This window comes from Mustelus asterias, chromosome X (genome assembly GCF_964213995.1).
Source record: "Mustelus asterias chromosome X, sMusAst1.hap1.1, whole genome shotgun sequence".
Taxonomy (NCBI): Eukaryota; Metazoa; Chordata; class Chondrichthyes; order Carcharhiniformes; family Triakidae; genus Mustelus; species Mustelus asterias.
This window is the reverse complement of record NC_135834.1, coordinates 1,401,983-1,419,981: the sequence shown is the minus strand read 5'-3', so window position 1 is coordinate 1,419,981 and position 17,999 is coordinate 1,401,983. Positions and strand designations below refer to the sequence as shown.

Genomic DNA, 17,999 nt, shown 5'->3' with positions numbered 1-17,999 from the left:
GGGGCATCAAGCTGAAATGTCTCGCAGGTGTTGGACATTTTGCTGGTCATCGGAGGGAGGGAGGGAGGGGAGGGAGGGGAATCTGCTATTGGTGGCTTGCCTAGAGTCCCTGATGTTCTGGAAAGCTGTTCCAACTTTGTTTGTGTGGCACGAGTGTTACTTGCCCAAGCCTGGAAATTGTCTAGATCTTGTTGGATTTGAACATGGACTGCTTCAGTATCTGAGGAGATGCGAATGGTGCTGAACATTGTGCAACCATCAGCGAACATCCCCACTTCTAACCTCATTGATGAAGCAGCTGGTGGTTGTGCTCAGGACACTATCCCGAGGGTCTCCTGGAGCTGAGATGACTAACCCTCCACAACCATCTATGTACCAGGTATGACCAACCAGCAGAGAGTTTGCCTGCGATACCCATTGATTCTAGTTTTGCTAGGACTCCTTGATATCACACTCGGTCGAATGCAGCCCGTCACTCTCACCTCACCTCTGGAATTCAGCTCTTTTGTCCATGTTTGAACCAAGGCTGTAGTGAGGTCAGGAGCGGAATGCCTGGCAAAACTCAAACTGGACGGCACTGAGCAGGTGCTGCTTGATAGCGCTGTTGATGACCCCTTCCATCCCTTTACTGATGATCGAGAGTAGATTGATTGGGTGGTAATTGGCTGGGTTGGATCTGTCCTGGGCAGACCTGGGCAATTTTCCACATTGTCAGGTAGATGCCAGTGTTGTAACTATACTGGAAGAGCTTGGCTAGGGGAGCGGCAAGTTCTAGAGCACAAGTCTTCAGTACCAATGCCAGAATGTTATCAGGACCCATTGCCTTTGCAGTATCCAGTACCTCCAACCATTTCTTGATATCATGTGGAGTGAAGGGAATTTGCTGGAGACTGACACCAGAGATGCTGGGGACCACTGGAGGTGAAGAGATTCCTTATGCTGGGCTGGCCTGTTGAGACCAAATGCAAAGTGGTTGCATTCTTTGGGGGTCCAGAGAGGTCACCCAACGCCCTGGTCGTTCACAAGTTTTGCACGAGGTTCTTGAGATTCATTTGGGAGACACACGAGTGAAAAGTTTAGCCAGGTCATTATGTCTTGTGACCCTAATGTGGATCAGGACTTGGGAGAATAAAGGTGAAATCTTGTTCTGACGTGTCAAATCAACAAGATGGTGGCACCAGCACCACTCCATCCATGGGAGTGGCCTGATTGCCCATGGTCTAGTCTTCATGTGGACTTTGCAGGGCTTTACATGGCTCATATATTTTTAGCCATCATAGACCTATATTTCAAATGATTAGAAGTACACATCACAAACAACATTTCCGCTCACTGCATAGAAAAGCTATGCCAAGTTTTTGCTTTTGCAACTCACGGTTTACCAGATTCTCTCGTTTCTGGTAATGGTACAACATTTAAGTGATTTGTTCCAAGAGTTTATGCAAAGGAATAGAATATGCCATGTGCCTACTGCATCTTTTGATCCAGCTTCAAACAACTTTAGCAGAGCGAGCTGGTCAGACACTGAAAAGGAGAATCGGGGAGAATGGCAGATGATACTTTAAGCTCTCATGGTTCTGGCTCCAATATCATATCACACCACAAACTACTGGACTCTTAGCAGCTGTATTACTGATGGCTGGGAATTCAAGTCTCACCTCAGAGAGGAATCATCATAGAAACGCTACAGTGCAGAAGGAGGCCATTCGGCCCATCGAGTCTGCACCGACCACAATCCCACCCAGGCCCTACCACCCACATATTTACCCGCTAATCCCTCTAACCTACGCATCTCAGGGGCAATTTTTTTTTTTTTAACCTGGCCAATCAACTTAACCCGCACATCTTTGGACTGTGGGAGGAAACCGGAGCACCCGGAGGAAACCCACGCAGACACGAGGAGAATGTGCAAACTCCACACAGACAGTGACCCGAGCCAAGAATCGAACCCGGGACCCTGGAGCTGTGAAGCAGCCGTGCTAACCACTGTGCTACCGTGCCGCCCATAAACTCAAATCCAGCGGTGCGATTCGAACCCACGGCTCCGCAGAGTTTGGAGCCTTAACCCAGCGCCTTAGACCGCTCGGCCACGCTACCTGGATCAGCTGTGTCCAATGTCAAAGCAAGAGAGAGAGTGGGAAGGAGAGACATTTCAACCTAAATTACTGTCTACGCAAGGAATTTTTGCAGTAATCAACAATTGCTGCCTCGGGTTATTCTCAACCAAAAAGAGTGGTTTAAGAATCTTTGGTTTTAATACACCAGTGCCGCAGGGTCTGTATCCAGCAACTCTGCATTGTCACTGCAGCAGAATATGTGCTCCTAATTGCTAGTTTGTTTTAATCTGGACTATTGCTATTGTTTAGTGTTTTCCCCTGGGGTTTTGTAGATTCAGACTTGATTAGGTTGATTGACAGAACAATCAGATAACTGGATGGAACGAGGCTTACACAGAAATTAAGCTTGGATGCTGCTTGGAGTTTAGAAAGCAGAGCCTCTTTTCCTCTAGATTTGGAGACTGGAATCTGCCAGGAAATAAATCTCCTTGAGATTCTGTTGTTTGGGGGTGGATCTCTTTCTGGAAGTGATTGGACAGAGATCAAGACAGACATCTGTCTTCTGGCTCTCATACAGAGGTGTTAAAAGGCTGGAAATCTAACATCCACAGGAACATATCTGTTTTTGGTGCTAACTGGTTCTGAATGTGTTGAGTCTATGAGGTACTGATTAAATTGGAACAGTAGAGATGGATAGCTGTTAAAAAAATTATACTTTGCCATGTTTAAGTATTTAAATTGGTAATTCTGTTATGTTTTACCTACATTGTTAAAAATAAAGTTTGCTTTAATAAAAGCATGAGTCAGTTGAATCATACCTGGTGAAACTCCTTATACTCACCCTAATACTAAAATCAAAAGAAAAAGTTGATGTCTCGGTTAACTTCATAACATACCTTGGAGTTTCTGATCTGGTCCCTAACAACCCACAAGTCCAGCTCCATCAAAATAAGCCTCAGTGTCTACTGAGTCACCAGTGGCACTGCGCAGGTCACAGCACAGTTGCAAAGCTCCTGAAAGACTGATGTATAGTTGAGACACGAGTTTCATGATGTTTCTAAGTGCTATAATAAAATGTATATGGATATGAGCATGCCCGAGTGACATCATCAGTAACATGGGCTTTTCTGAGTCTATTGCAACCACAAGGGGCCTGTGAAACTAGCTGCCTCCAGTTCGGAGTCCATTCTGTACTGTATTTCAAAAGATGAGTGAATATCACAAATGCGCTCGACTACCTTTTTGTGGCCAAGTAACCACAGTGGTAGACAAGCAATGGCTAGAATTCAAAGAATACATTTAAGGTACAAAAAGCCAGCAGGAAAAAAGTGATCTAACTACGGCTATCAAGTTAGGAATTCTATTAGATCAAAAGAAGAGGCATATAAAGTTGCCAAAAAAGTAAGCCTCAGGATTGGGAGCATTTTATCATTCAGTAAAGGAGAACCAAACATTGAGAGAGAGAGAGAAAATAATAAGTAAATTAGCAAGGAACATAAAGACTGTAAAAGCTTCTCTGGGTATGCAGAAAGGAGAAGTTAAAGACAAAGGTGTGCCCATTACAGGCAGAGAATGGAAATTGTATAATGGATAAAAAGGAAATGGGAGAGAAGCTAAACAAATACTGTGTGTGTGTGTTGGGGGGCACAGGGGACAGAAAAGAGAATCTGGATTATAAAGGAAGCGATAACTGGACACTTGGATTTATGAAAGGGAAAACATCATTGGCATACTAGGTGGAGTACTTTGAGGATGTTATAGCTGGATAGGTAAAAGGGGAACCAGTGGATGTAGTGAATCTGGATTTTCAGAAGGCTATCATTAAGGTCTCACACAAAAGATTAGTGGGAAAAATTAGAGCACATAGGATTTGGGGTGGGGGGAGGAGATAAACATACTGGCATTTGGTTGTGAATTGGTTAAACAAACAAAATAGAGTGGGGATAAACGAGTCACTCTCAGGTTGGCTGGCTGTGATTAATGGGGCACTACAAGGATCAGTGCTTGGGCCCCAGCTATTCACAATCTGAATCAATGACTTGGAAATATAATAGTTCATCCCCACAGCCAAGTTTGCTGATGACACAAAACTAGTTAGGAAGCGAGCTGTGAGGATGCAGCAAAGAGGCTTCAAGGAAGAGAGTGGGTAAGAACATGGCAGATGGAATATGTGGGAAAATGTGAAGTTCTCCACTTCGGTAGGAAAAACAAATGCAGAGTATTTCATAAATGGATAGAATTGGGAAGTGTTGATGTCCAAAAGGGCCCTGGTGCTCGATCATAAGTCACTGAATGCTAGTGGTTTTTAAAATTCATTTTACAGGATGTGGATGTCGCTGGCTGGGCCAGCATTTATTGCCCGTCTCTGAACCGACCTCCATTTCAGAAGACATTTATAAGTCAACCACATTGCTGTGGCTCTGGAATCACATGTAGGCCAGACCGGGTAAGGACGGCAGATTTCCTTCCCTAAAGGACATTAGTGACCCAGATGGGTTTTTACAACCAAAAAAAATGGTTTCATGGTCATCATTAGACTTAATTCCAGATATTTTTATTGAATTCAAATTTCACCATCTGCTGTGGTGGAGGTGCAACAAGCCATTGGGAAGGCAAATGGAAGCCTTTATTGCAAGTGGATTTGGATATAGGAATAAGGATATCTTGTTGCAGTTATATAGAACCTGGGGTTGGATCACACTTGTATTGTGTGCAGTTTCGATCTCCTTAGCCAAAGAGGCATATACTGGCAATAGAAGGAGGGGAACAAAGGTTCACCAGACTAATCCCAGGGATAGCAGGATTGCCCTATTTAAAAAGGAGGGATTGAGGAGACTGGGCCAATATTCTTTAAAGTTTATAAAAAATGAGAGGTGATCTCATTTGAATTACGTGCCCAAGCAATCACCTTAAAGATTGCAAGCATATCAAGGCATTTCAGGTCACCCCTTGTAAAAGAAATTTCCAGGGACAAAGTTTTTTTTTGGGAGGAGGTGGGGGTTAAAATGGCCAAGAGATCTGTCATTAGTGGTAGAGGGAGAGAGAGGAGAGTTTATAGAGGCAACAATTTGAGAAATGGAGATACTGGGGTGGGACACAAAGCTGGAGAAGGTTGCAGAATCACACAAGTGGATTATCTTGCTGCAGATGACTAAAGAGCTGCTCCACCCTATTGCCAATAATACGCAGAGAAAAATAAATAGTTGCATAAAGGAACAGACACTGTGGGCGAGGCTGCAGAATTTGGCCAGACAGTCTGGCTAGAAGAACAAAGAAAATTACAGCACAGGAACAGGCCCTTTGACCCTCCAAGCCTGCACCGACCACGCTACCCGGCTGAACTAAAACCCCCTAAAAGAACAAAAGAAAATTACAGCACAGGAACAGGCCCCAAAAAAAAATGGAAGCCGTGAGGAGCTTAAGGCCAGTTTATATTCTGCCTCCCCATCTCCCGACAAGACGCACTTCGAGAACACCACATCATTTAGAAACACCTGCTGCCTACATGAGATGCTGTCTTTCGAAGACAACATTAACGTGAGCACCCCCACCCCCCCCCCAATCCCGGCCCTCTTGGGTGGGCAAAGATTCCGCAACATTGTTTCAAAGAGGTACACGGAAGTGATCCTTGGTGTCCTGGGACCAATATTTACCCCATAATCATAAAAAAAACAGGATTACCTGGTTGTAATTAAAATTGCTGCTCCAAGAGATTTTGCTGTGCAGATTGATCCTACTGCACTTCAAAAGTACTTCACTGGCTGCAAAGGGCTTTGCAACATCCAAAGGCTATGAAAGGTGCTATGTAAATTCTAATCTCTCTTGTATTTCATTGTCACATCACAGGCTGCCTTGGTATACAGTGATATTACAACTAAGTCTTGGACAAGCACAAGATTCAAAAGCAGTTTCACTCTCCAGGTAACTCACCAATTTGGTGGCAGCAGTTTAAAAAAAATGAAATGCTGCTGAAAATGGCTTAAATTCTTACGCAGGCTCCAAATTAGTCATACAATACAGCACAGAAGAAAACATTCAGCCCATCATCTGTGCCAGCTTAAGAACTATTAGCCCCATTACCCTCAACTTATCTTTTCAAACAAAGATTTCAGGTTTTTACGTTAAATGAACCTCATGTGCAGCAACCAATGCCATCTGGATGGCAACAGCCGTGTCTGTTCCATTATCAACTGCAGGCTACCTGCAGAGTTTCACTGGCTGTCTTGTCTGGAGACAATACACATCTTTTTAGCCTGTCTTGATGCTCTCTCCACTCACATTGTTTTGTTTCTTAAAGACTTGATTAGTTGTAAGTATTCGCATTCCAACCATTATTCATGTAAATTGAGTCTGTGTCTTTATAAGTTCTGTTTGTGAACAGAATTCCCACTCACCTGAAGAAGGGGCTTAGAGCTCCGAAAGCTTGTGTGGCTTTTGCTACCAAATAAACCTGTTGGACTTTAACCTGGTGTTGTTAAACTTCTTACTGGGTTAAAGTCCAACAGGTTTACCTGGTGTTATGAGACTACTTACTGTGCCTACCCCAGTCCAACACCAGCAACTCCACATCATCAACTGTACATTGCCAGAAGATACATGAAAGCTGCACTGGCTAGCTCTGCTCAAAATTAAGATATAATTTTTTAAGAAAAACAGAAATTGCTAGTTAAGTATTTGTTTCTATTTCTCCAGAGCTATGATGCACACTCTGAGACTAGCCAGAACAGAGCATCAAAGCTGCAAGCGACACTGCCTATTTTATGGCATCTTCACCCTCCTGAGTCATCAGCCAAATTTAACAGCTCAAAGTCCTACAGTTTGGCTCCCCTCCAAAATTATGAAATGGTTTGCTTGTATGTACAGACGATGATTTCATTTACAGACAAGATCAGAACTAGGGGGTCATTAACACAAGATAGGATAGTCACAAATAAATTCAATAGGGGAAACTTTATTCAGAGAATGGTGAGAACATGGAATTCGCTACCACCGCAAGTGGTTCAGGTGAATAATATCAATATATTTAATGGGGGAAGCTGGATAAACACGAAGGAGAAAGGAATAAAAGGATATGGTGATGTGAGCGAGATAAAGTAGGGGGATTGGAAGAGGCGTATGCAGGTCAAACACATGAAATGTACCATAGTATCCCTACAGTCTGTGTGGAGTTTGCACATTCTCCTCGTGTCTACGTGGGTTTCCTCCGGGTGCTCCGGTTTCCTCCCACAGTCCAAAGATGTGCGGGTTAGGTTGATTGGCCATGCTAAAATTGCCCCTTAGTGTTCTGAGATGTGTAGGTTAGAGGGATTAGCGGGTAAATATGTAGGGATATGGGGGTAGGGCCTGGGTGGGATTGTGATCAGTGCAGACTCGATGGGCCGAATGGCCTCTTTCTGCACTGTAGGGATTCTGTGACTACATTCTGTGACAGTACTGAAGGCAGCCATTTGGCCCATCAAGACCACACCAACTCTCTGAAAGAGCGTCTTACCCAGGCCCAGAATGCACCCACACACATCCTCCCTCCCCCCCCCCACCCCCACACATCCTCCCTGCACCTCCCCCACACATCCTCCCTGCACCTCCCCACCCCCCCATTCCCATAACCCTGTGCATTTACCACAGCTAATCCACCTAACCGACACATCTTTGGAATGAATTGGAGCCGAAGGACCTTTGTCTATCATAAATAATTTTTAACCTTGTTGTAGGGTAGGCACAGGCCAGTTAACACAGGAAACCTTCAGAGCCATTAAGTTCAGCTCATGCCTTTGGAGGCAATGATATCAGCTCTGTGGGTTCAAGTCCCACTCCAGAGATTCATCGTGAAAACAGATTATCTGCTCATTATCACACTACAAAAATGAATGGTGATCAACCTGGAATGTTATCTCTTGCTGTCAGACCTGCTGAGTATTTCCAAATGATTTGGTGGGGTTTTTTCCCCTTGCATTGCTCACTTCCTCGTCAGAAAAGAAAAAGAGTTTTCAACGCACTTGCAATTAATCTCATGATTCAGCTTGGTCAAATGGGCAACTCACAAAACTAGAGGTCAGCTGATTCATAATCAGGCAGAGAAGTTAAAATTAACATTCTTGCTCTTCTTTCGCTTTCCGCTCCCCCTCACTTTTAAGTTACGGCTCGAGTGAACTCCTCCTGATAAGCCCTGGAAAAATCTAGGGTGGGAGATCAGGCTGCTTCAAGTAACACGCCAAAGCAAACATAAGCATCATCTGAAACATGACTGACAAAAATGAACTGCTCTTACACGAAGAAAGATTCTCTGTTTTAATCAAATAAAACCCAACATTAGCTCAAAGTACTTGCAGCAAAAAAGTCCACCGAGCAAAAAAAAACAAGTCTTATCTGATTGGCACTCAGATCTTTCCCATTTAGGGTGATGTGAAAAGTGAAATAAACAGGGCAGGAGGACAAAGAGTGAATTTTACATTTAAAAAGTTACAGGATAATTTGCATGGAAGGAACTGGCAATTTGCCTAGCAATCACAAACAAAATGGCAGAATCTGAGGTCAGAAATGCACTTCATGAAAATGCCATGTTACCCTACCCTGGGTTTTGCACCAGGGTTACTGTACCAAACAGTTGAATGCCAACCCCACCTGCAGCCAGGAAATATTGATGCCCAGTTGATCACAGTCAGTGGCAAAGCTGCTTTTGAAGGTACTTGGAAGAGCCCAAGAGTTCCAAAGATTTGCAACCCTCCGGAGCAAAGAAAAAGTCTCTCATCCCAGTTCTAAATCCATTACCTTGAGACCAACCCCACCCTAGTTCTCAACTCTGACCTCTTTTTAGGTCAAACCAAATAAACAAACTCAAATTAGAACATAGAACATAGAACATTACAGCGCAGAACAGGCCCTTCGGCCCACGATGTTGCACCGACCAGTTAAAAAAAAAAACTGTGACCCTCCAACCTAAACCAATTTCTTTTCGTCCATGAACCTATCTACGGATCTCTTAAACGCCCCCAAACTAGGCGCATTTACTACTGATGCTGGCAGGGCATTCCAATCCCTCACCACCCTCTGGGTAAAGAACCTACCCCTGACATCGGTTCTATAACTACCCCCCCTCAATTTAAAGCCATGCCCCCTCGTGCTGGATTTCTCCATCAGAGGAAAAAGGCTATCACTATCCACCCTATCTAAACCTCTAATCATCTTATGTGTTTCAATAAGATCCCCTCTTAGCCGCCGCCTTTCCAGCGAAAACAATCCCAAATCCCTCAGCCTCTCCTCATAGGATCTCCCCTCCATACCAGGCAACATCCTGGTAAACCTCCTCTGCACCCTCTCCAAAGCCTCCACATCCTTCCTGTAATGTGGGGACCAGAACTGCACACAGTACTCCAAGTGCGGCCGCACCAGAGTTGTGTACAGTTGCAACATAACGCTACGACTCCTAAATTCAATCCCCCTACCAATAAACGCCAAGACACCATATGCCTTCTTAACAACCTTATCTACTTGATTCCCAACTTTCAGGGATCTATGCACACATACACCTAGATCCCTCTGCTCCTCCACACTATTCAAAGTCCTCCCGTTAGCCCTATACTCAACACATCTGTTATTCCTACCAAAGTGAATTACCTCACACTTCTCCGCACTAAACTCCATCCGCCACCTCTCGGCCCAACTTTGCAACCTGTCTAAGTCTTCCTGCAAACTACGACACCCTTCCTCACTGTCTACCACACCACCGACTTTGGTGTCATCAGCAAATTTGCTAATCCACCCAACTATACCCTCATCCAGATCATTAATAAATATTACAAACAGCAGTGGCCCCAAAACAGATCCCTGAGGTACACCACTTGTAACCGCACTCCATGATGAATATTTACTATCAACCACCACCCTCTGTTTCCTATCCGCTAGCCAATTCCTGATCCAATTTCCTAGATCACCCCCAATCCCATACATCTGCATTTTCTGCAGAAGCCTACCATGGTGAACCTTATCAAACGCCTTACTAAAATCCATATATACCACGTCCACTGCCTTGCCCCCATCCACCTCCTTGGTCACCTTCTCAAAAAACTCAATAAGGTTAGTAAGGCACGACCTACCTGCCACAAAACCATGCTGACTATCACCTATCAATTCATTACTCTCCAAATAACTATAAATCCTATCCCTTATAATTTTTTCCAACATCTTGCCGACAACAGAAGTGAGACTCACCGGTCTATAATTCCCGGGGAAGTCTCTGTTCCCCTTCTTAAACAATGGGACAACATTCGCTAACCTCCAATCTTCTGGTACTATACCAGAGGCCAACGACGACCTGAAGATCAGAGCCAGAGGCTCTGCAATCACTTCTCTTGCCTCCCAGAGAATCCTTGGATAAATCCCATCCGGACCAGGGGATTTATCGATTTTCAGACCCTCCAGAATATCCTGCACATCCTCCTTATCAACTGTAATACTGTCTATTCTACTCCCTTGCAACCCAGTGTCCTCCTCAGCTATATTCATGTCCCCTTACGTGAACACCGAAGAGAAATATTGGTTCAATGCTTCACCAATCTCCTCCGGTTCCACACATAACTTCCCTCTGCCATCTATAACTGGCCCTAAACTTGCCCTAACCAACCTTCTGTTCTTGACATACCTATAGAACGCCTTAGGATTCTCTTTAACCCTATCCGCCAAAGTCTTCTCATGTCCCCTTTTAGCCCTTCTAAGCTCGCTCTTCAACTCCCTCTTAGCCAATCTAAAGCTTTCTAGTGCACTACCCGAGTGCTCACGTCTCATCCGAACATAAGCCTCCTTTTTCTTTTTAACCAACAAATAAACTTTTTTGGTGCACCACGGTTCCCTAGCCCTACCAATTCCTCCTTGCCTGACAGGGACATACCTATCACAGACTCGCAGTAGCTGCTCCTTGAAAAAACTCCACATGTCGGACGTTCCCAGTCCCTGTAATCTCCTAGTCCAACCTATGTTTCCTAATTCTCTCCTAATAGCCTCATAATTACCCTTCCCCCAGCTAAAACCAGCCAAAATTAAGTCAGGACAAAGTAAAAAGGGGCAGCTCCCCAAAAGGAGGGGGAACAGCCCGAACAAAAATCAAAGTAGCAAGGTGAAAACAGCCTCTTAAAAAAAAAAGGACCTTCCTTATCTAAAGGCATTCCAGTACAGCTACAACACTGGCATCTACCCAGTAATGTGGAAAATTGCCCAGGTATGTACTGTACACAAAAAGCAGGACAAATCCAACCCAACGAATTACAACCCCATCAGTCTACTCTCGATCATCAATAGAGTGATGGAACGGGTCATCAACAGTGCTATCAAGCAGCATTTGCTCGGCAATAACCTGCTCACTGACGCTCAGTTTGAGTTTTGCCAGGGTCACTCAGCTCCTGACCTCATTATAACCTTGGTTCAAACCTGGACAAAACAGCTGAAGGCCTGGGATGAGGTGAGAGTGACTGCCCTCGACTTCAAGGCAGCACGTGACTGAGTGTGGCATCAAGGAGCCCTAGCAAAACTGGAGTCAATGGGAATCTGGGGGCAAACTCTCCACTGGTTAAAGTCATACCTGGCACAAAGGTTGATGGTTGTGGTTGTTGGAGGTCAGTCATCTCAGCTCCAGGATATCACCGCATGGGTCCCTCAGGGTAGTGTCCTAGTCTCAACCATCTTCAGCTGCTTCATCAATGACCTTCCCTCCATCAGAAGGTCTGAAGTGGGGATGTTCACTGATGATCGCACAATGTCCAGCACCATTCGTGACTCCTCAGATACTGAAGCAGTCCATGTCCAAATGAAGCAAACCCAGACACTATCCAGGCTTGGGCTGACAAGCAACATTAGCATCACACAAAAGTGTGGGGCAATGACCATCTCCAAAAAGAGAGAATCTAACCGTCACTCTATATTACCATCGCTGAATCGCCCCTCCATCAACATCCAGAGGTCACTGACCAAAAACTGAACTAGAAATACTGCAGCTACAAGACCAGGTTGGAGGCTAGGCATCCGACAGAGTGCAACTCACTCCTGAATCCCCAAAGCCTGTCCACCATCTGCAAGGCACAAGTGAGGTGCAAGATGGAATACTCTCCCCTTGCTTAGATGAGTGCAGCTCCAACAACAAAGAAGCTTGACACCATCCAGGACAAAGCAGTCCGATTGATTTCCATCCCATCCACAAACTCCTCCACTGCAAACACACAGTAGCATCAGTGCGTACCATCTAGAAGATGCACTGCAGCAACTCACCAAGGCACCTGAGACTGCACCTTCCAAAGTTCTCCTCCAAGCCACTCGCCATCCTGACTTGGAAATGAGTTCCTTCACTATCACTCGATCAAAATCCTGGAACTCCCTTCCTAACAGCACTGTGGGTGCACCTACACCTCAAGGACTGCAGCTGTTCAAGGCGGCAGCTCACCACCACCTTCAAAGGGCAATTAGGGATGGGCAATAAATGCTGGCCTGGCCACCAACACCCATAGGAATTTCACAGTAACTTCATTGCAATGTTAATGTAAGCCTTGTGACTAATGAATAAAATTTATGGGCAACACTACTGCCTCTCGTTTTTGCCCACTTAGTTTCCTTTGTCTTCCTCCCTCCCATTATAGAATCCCTACACAGTGTAGAAGGAGGCCATTCGGCCCATCAAGCCTGCACTGACCACAATCCCACCCAGGCCCTATTCCCATAACCCCAAATATTTACTCTGCTAATCCCCTGACACTAGGGGCCATATAGCATGGCCAATCCACCTAATCTGCACATCTTTGGACTGTGGGAGGAAACTGGAGCACCCGGAGGAAACCCACGCGGACACGGGGAGAATGTGCAAACACCACACAGTGACAAGAGGCCGGAATTGAACCCAGGTCCCTAGCACTGTGAGACAGCAGTGCTAACCACTGTGCCACTTATGATTTTTTTTTAAACAGAAATAAATTGCCCTCTTTTTAGGTCAAACCAAATAAACAAACTCAGATTAAGTCAGGACAAAGTAAAAGGGGCAGCTCCCCAAAAGGAGGGGGAACAGAAATCAAAGTACAAAGGAAACCTAAAAACATCAAATTAAAATGTGATTATTAGGGTCAATAACGCACCCCAACCCCACAACACATCCCTTGTCAACCCACATTGAGCCTCTCCCCACCTCTGGGATCTTGCACTTGGGAGTGGCAATGGCAATGATTTTAAAAGCCACCAGAATATGCACCCTCCGCGACCTTGAAGCCCCGAACACTAGTCACCCTTAACCTGGCCATGACATGGTTTTTCGACTTCCAAAGCTTTTAAGGCCAACGCAACGGGGTTCTCGCCAATCACATCCTCGTCTCCTGCAAATTTCCATGCTACCCAACCTCTGGACAATTACTATCTGCCCTGGAGAATAAAAAGCAACTCTCCGCCCCAACTGCAGGCTAGACAGAGCAGCAACAATTCCGGCGATTTCCTGCAGCTCTGCCCAGGGCCTCCTTTAACTGTTTCGTGGCCGCTGGATCATGAAAAATCCACCACCCCCCAATCACTGCTCCACCTCTACCACCCCCTCCAGGCCAGGATTTCAAATTCACTCGACACGGATTTAATCTCGTCGCCTGCAGGTCCATCTCTGCCTTTCCCAGCGCTCGGAATCCGATCGACCTCCTAAAGATCCTCTCTTTAAAGCAGCTTCCCTGATCCAAGACACCCTTTCTGCAGACGCTCATTCTGCAAGAACGCTACCCACCCCTCCATCGAATCGCAGCGATCTTTGAAATACAAGAGACACATTTCTGGTTACAAAGCTTCAACCTTCAAATAGCGACTTGTTACTGAAAGCAGTGGCAGATCCGAGAGCGATTACTAATGGGGGGAGAAATGCATCCATTCATTGCTGCCATCTTGCCAAGACAGTCCCCTCCAACAAAACCCAGAGCTGTTTTGAGTCCCTGGTTCGCGTGGAAAGAAACTAGGGGGGGGGGGGGAAATCATTGCAGAATGATAAACTGAAAGTCAATCCACGCTGCTAGTCTTATATAACCCGGAGTTACAAACTCTGAAAAGGGTTAAAACTAAATGGAGGGACAGAGAGAGAAACATCTCTTATTCCCTCACCCAAACCAGAGACACACATTCGGCCAGAGATTTAAAAAGTGGGATTAAATCCTCGCTTTATTTTCCGGAAAATTAAATATTAGTCCTTTCGCACGTGGCAGCATTAAGCAATCCTTTTGTCATCCACCCAGAGATCCTAAAAGAGCTGCAAAAAGGAGAGAGGATCCCTTTAAAATATAAAAAAAAACTCAATGGAGGTTACAATTCGCTATCGACGTTTTCCACCATATTTCAATGAAAATCAACAAGCTTCCTTTCCCTCTTGGAAGCACAGACTCGCTGTGTTGGCCATTTAGAAATCACTCCCCCGCGATCAAACCTTTCAAAATCCAGGAATTAAATTGCAAACGCCAGCAAGATACTTACAATGCACAATAAGCTTCCAGTGAAGTTTTCCAGGATTTCCGAAAGGAACAAAAAAAAATCACTCAATAAAAATCATACTCTTTCAAGTTCATGGACTATGTAGACTTTTCACGATGGCTTGCAATCAATAAGCATTTAAAATGTGTTTTTAATTAATTAAAATCTGCTGCTGGAACTGAAAAGTTCTTTTAGTTAACAGTCACATGAGGTCAGTCCCAACTCTTCTGAGTATTGTCCTTCCGCCTGCCATGATTGACAGGAGAAATTGACTCATTTCTGCTATTGCTTATTGGTGGAATCCAATTCGTGGTAAGTGACTGGCTGGCCCGTTGCCGCTGTTTTTCCATCCTCCTGTTCTGATTGGTGAAAAACAGTTATAATTGTCGTCATTCGCAGCTTCTGGAAAGTTTGAGGAGGTTGGTTTGTGGGGGCAACCATTTTCATTTAGAAGAAAAAACAGAATCGATATTTCAAGCGGGAAAAAAAAACTTCACAATAATGAATTGCAATGTCTGTTATGGAACATGATGTGGAGATGCTGGCGTTGGACTGGGGCAAACACAGTAAGAAGTTTAACAACACCAGGTTAAAGTCCAACAGGTTTATTTGGTAGCAAAAGCCACACTGGCTTTTGCTACCAAATAAACCTGTTGGACTTTAACCTGGTGTTGTTAAACTTCTTATTATGGCAGCTAAATTACAGCAACTAAATTGCACACAGCAAAGTTGTAATAGGACAAAGATACTGACCATTCCATTTGCTTTTTTTAGGTGGCGTTGGAGGAGGGTAAATATTAGTCCCAGGACACTGGGAAGAATTTACCCTGCTCATCTTTGAATAGTTTGGTAGGACCTTTTACACCCACCTGTGAGGAAATACTTGGCTTGTCTCATCGGGGCAGCACAGCGGTTAGCACTGCTGCCTCACAGCAAGAAATCTCACAACACCAGGTTAAAGTCCAACAGGTTTATTTGGTAGCAAACGCCACTAGCTTTTGGAGTGCTGCTCCTTCATCGGGTGAGTGGGAGATCTGTTCGCAAACGGCATATAAAGACACAAACTCAATTTACAGAATAATGATTGGAATGCGAGTCTTTACAGGTAATCAAGTCTTAAAGGTACAAACAATGTGAGTGGAGAGAGCATTAAGCACAGGTTAAACAGATGTGTATTGTCTCCAGACAGGACAGTTAGTGAGATTTTGCAAGTCCAGGCAAGCTGTGGGGATTACAGATAGTGTGACATGAACCCAAGATCCCGGTTGAGGCCGTCCTCGTGTGCGGAACGTGGCTATCACAGCACCAGGGACCCGGGTTCAATTCCCGGCTTGGGTCACTGTGTGGAGTTTGCACGTTCTCCCCGTGTCTGCGTGGGTTTCCTCTGGGTGCTCCGGTTTCCTCCTGCACTCCAAAGATGTGCTGGTTAGGTGCATTGGCCATGCTAAATTCTCCCTCATTGTACCTGAACAGGTGCTGGAGTGTGGTGACTAGGGGATTGTCACAGTAACTTCATTGCAGTGTTAATGTAAGCCTACTTGTGATTAATAAATAAACTTTGCTTTAAAACAGCAGCTCTGACAGTACAGCACTCCTTGCAGCAGGAATGTCAGTCTGGATTATAAGGGGAATGGACGAGGTGGATAAGGAGCAGCTGTTCCTCTTAGTTGAAGGGCCAGTCACAAAGGGACACAAGTTCAAGGTGATGGTTTGGAATGTGCTGCTGAGGAGGGTGGTGGAGGTGGGTTGCCTCACATCTTTTAAAAAGTACCTGGATGAGCACTTGATATGTCATAACATTCAAGGCTATAAGCCAAGTGCTGGTAGATGGGATTAGGTAGGTAGGATAGGTGTTTCTCACATCGGTGCAGACTCAAAGGGCCTCTTCTGCACTGTGTGATTCACTGATAGCTTTGTTTGCTCTGAGTTGGAGTTGAAGTTTATCAACCAAGCACAATGCAGTATAAAAGTAAATTACTGTGGATGCTGGAATCTGAAACCGAAGGAGAAAATGCTGGAAAATCTCAACAGGTCTGGCAGCATCTGTAAGGAGAAAAGAGCTGACGTTTTGAGTCCAGATGACCCTTTGTCAAAGCACAATGCAGTGATGTAAATCCTGATATTAAAATATCATCCTCTCACTTGATAGCCATTGTGTCAAAAATGGTCTCACTTTCTACAAATATTTTGCCAAGCAATTTTTTTCCCCCAACACCAAGCCATCAGAAATGGACTTTTTTCCCCAAAACACTCCTGTGATATACATTTGCCTATTCAAAGTGATATTTGTGGATGCGGGCTCATTGGATCCGCTCTCACTGTGTTCCTCACCTCTGTAGTAGTACATGGGAAGAATTTTTCTGCCTGTCTTTGTTGAACAGAGGAGCCACCAAAAACAATAACTTGCATTTATATAGCACCTTTAGTGTACAAAAACATCCCAAGGTCTTAACAGGAGCATTATCAGATGAAAATTGACACTGAGCCATGTAAAGTGAGAATGAAGGTGACCCAAAAACCTGATTGAAGAGGTAAGCTTTAAAGGGTGTCTTGAAGGAGGAAGGTGACATAGAGATGCTTAGGGAGGGAATTCCAGAGCTTAGGGTTGCGGTGCCTAGACATAGTCACCATTGTTGGAGTAAAGGAAATTGGTGATGCACAGGAGGTCATTCTCATTAAGCATGAGCAGAATACCCCTCCCCACATGATATTTTAATGACACTGTACCAACAGATAACATTAAATATTGTCAAGTGCAAATCTACAGCAAGCAATCACACACCACACCAGCAGAGCGTATCGGGAATTCATTCCCTCTCAGGTGACCTCTGACATCTTGTTTATCGCTAAAAGGAAAAATAAAGCATATTTTGGTATCTAATTTACATTTTACAAGTGTTTCTATTCGTCCTACTTGTGGGAAGAAAGAGAAAACCTTGTATTTATATAGCACCTGTCACATCTTTGAGACATAGAATCCTACAGTGCAGAAGGAGGCCATTCAGCCCATCGAGCCTGCACCGATAACAATCCCACCCAGGCCCTATCCCCGTAACCCCACATATTTACCCTGCTAATCCCCCTGACACTAAGGGACAATTTACCATTGTCAACCCACCTAACCAACACATCTTTGGACTGTGGGAGGAAACAGGAGCACCCGGAAGAAACCCACACAGACACAGGGAGAACGTGCAAACTTCTCACAGACAGTTACTCTGTGAGGCAGCAGTGCTAACCACTGTGCTACTGTGCTGCCGACATTCCACATTATTTTTACAGTGCAGTCATTGCTGTTCAGGTACAAATGCAGAAGATCAATGGCATGCAATAAGGTCCCACCAACAGCAATGGGGACCAATTGACCAGTTGTGGTGGTGCTAGTTGAGGGACAACTGTTGACAGGATCAGGGAGAACTTTCCCTGCCCTTCTTTAAATCGTGACCAGCACCTCAGTGTAAGGCCTCATCTGAAAGA

At 44.8% G+C, this 17,999-nt stretch overlaps 1 protein-coding gene across 3 annotated transcripts in view; it reads right to left on the bottom strand.

Moving 5' to 3' along the window:
• Window positions 1-14,773, bottom strand: part of cdk4 (cyclin dependent kinase 4) — a 42,761-nt gene extending 27,988 nt beyond the window's left edge. The window contains exon 1 of one of the 3 annotated variants that reach the window (XM_078201020.1): window positions 14,526-14,773. The gene's annotated coding sequence lies outside the window, so the exon portion shown is untranslated. Of the gene's footprint in view, window positions 1-11,628; window positions 13,506-14,525 lie in introns of those variants that run through there. The other 2 variants (XM_078201022.1, XM_078201021.1) reach the window with 2 other exon arrangements.
• Window positions 14,774-17,999: the final 3,226 nt, after the last annotated feature.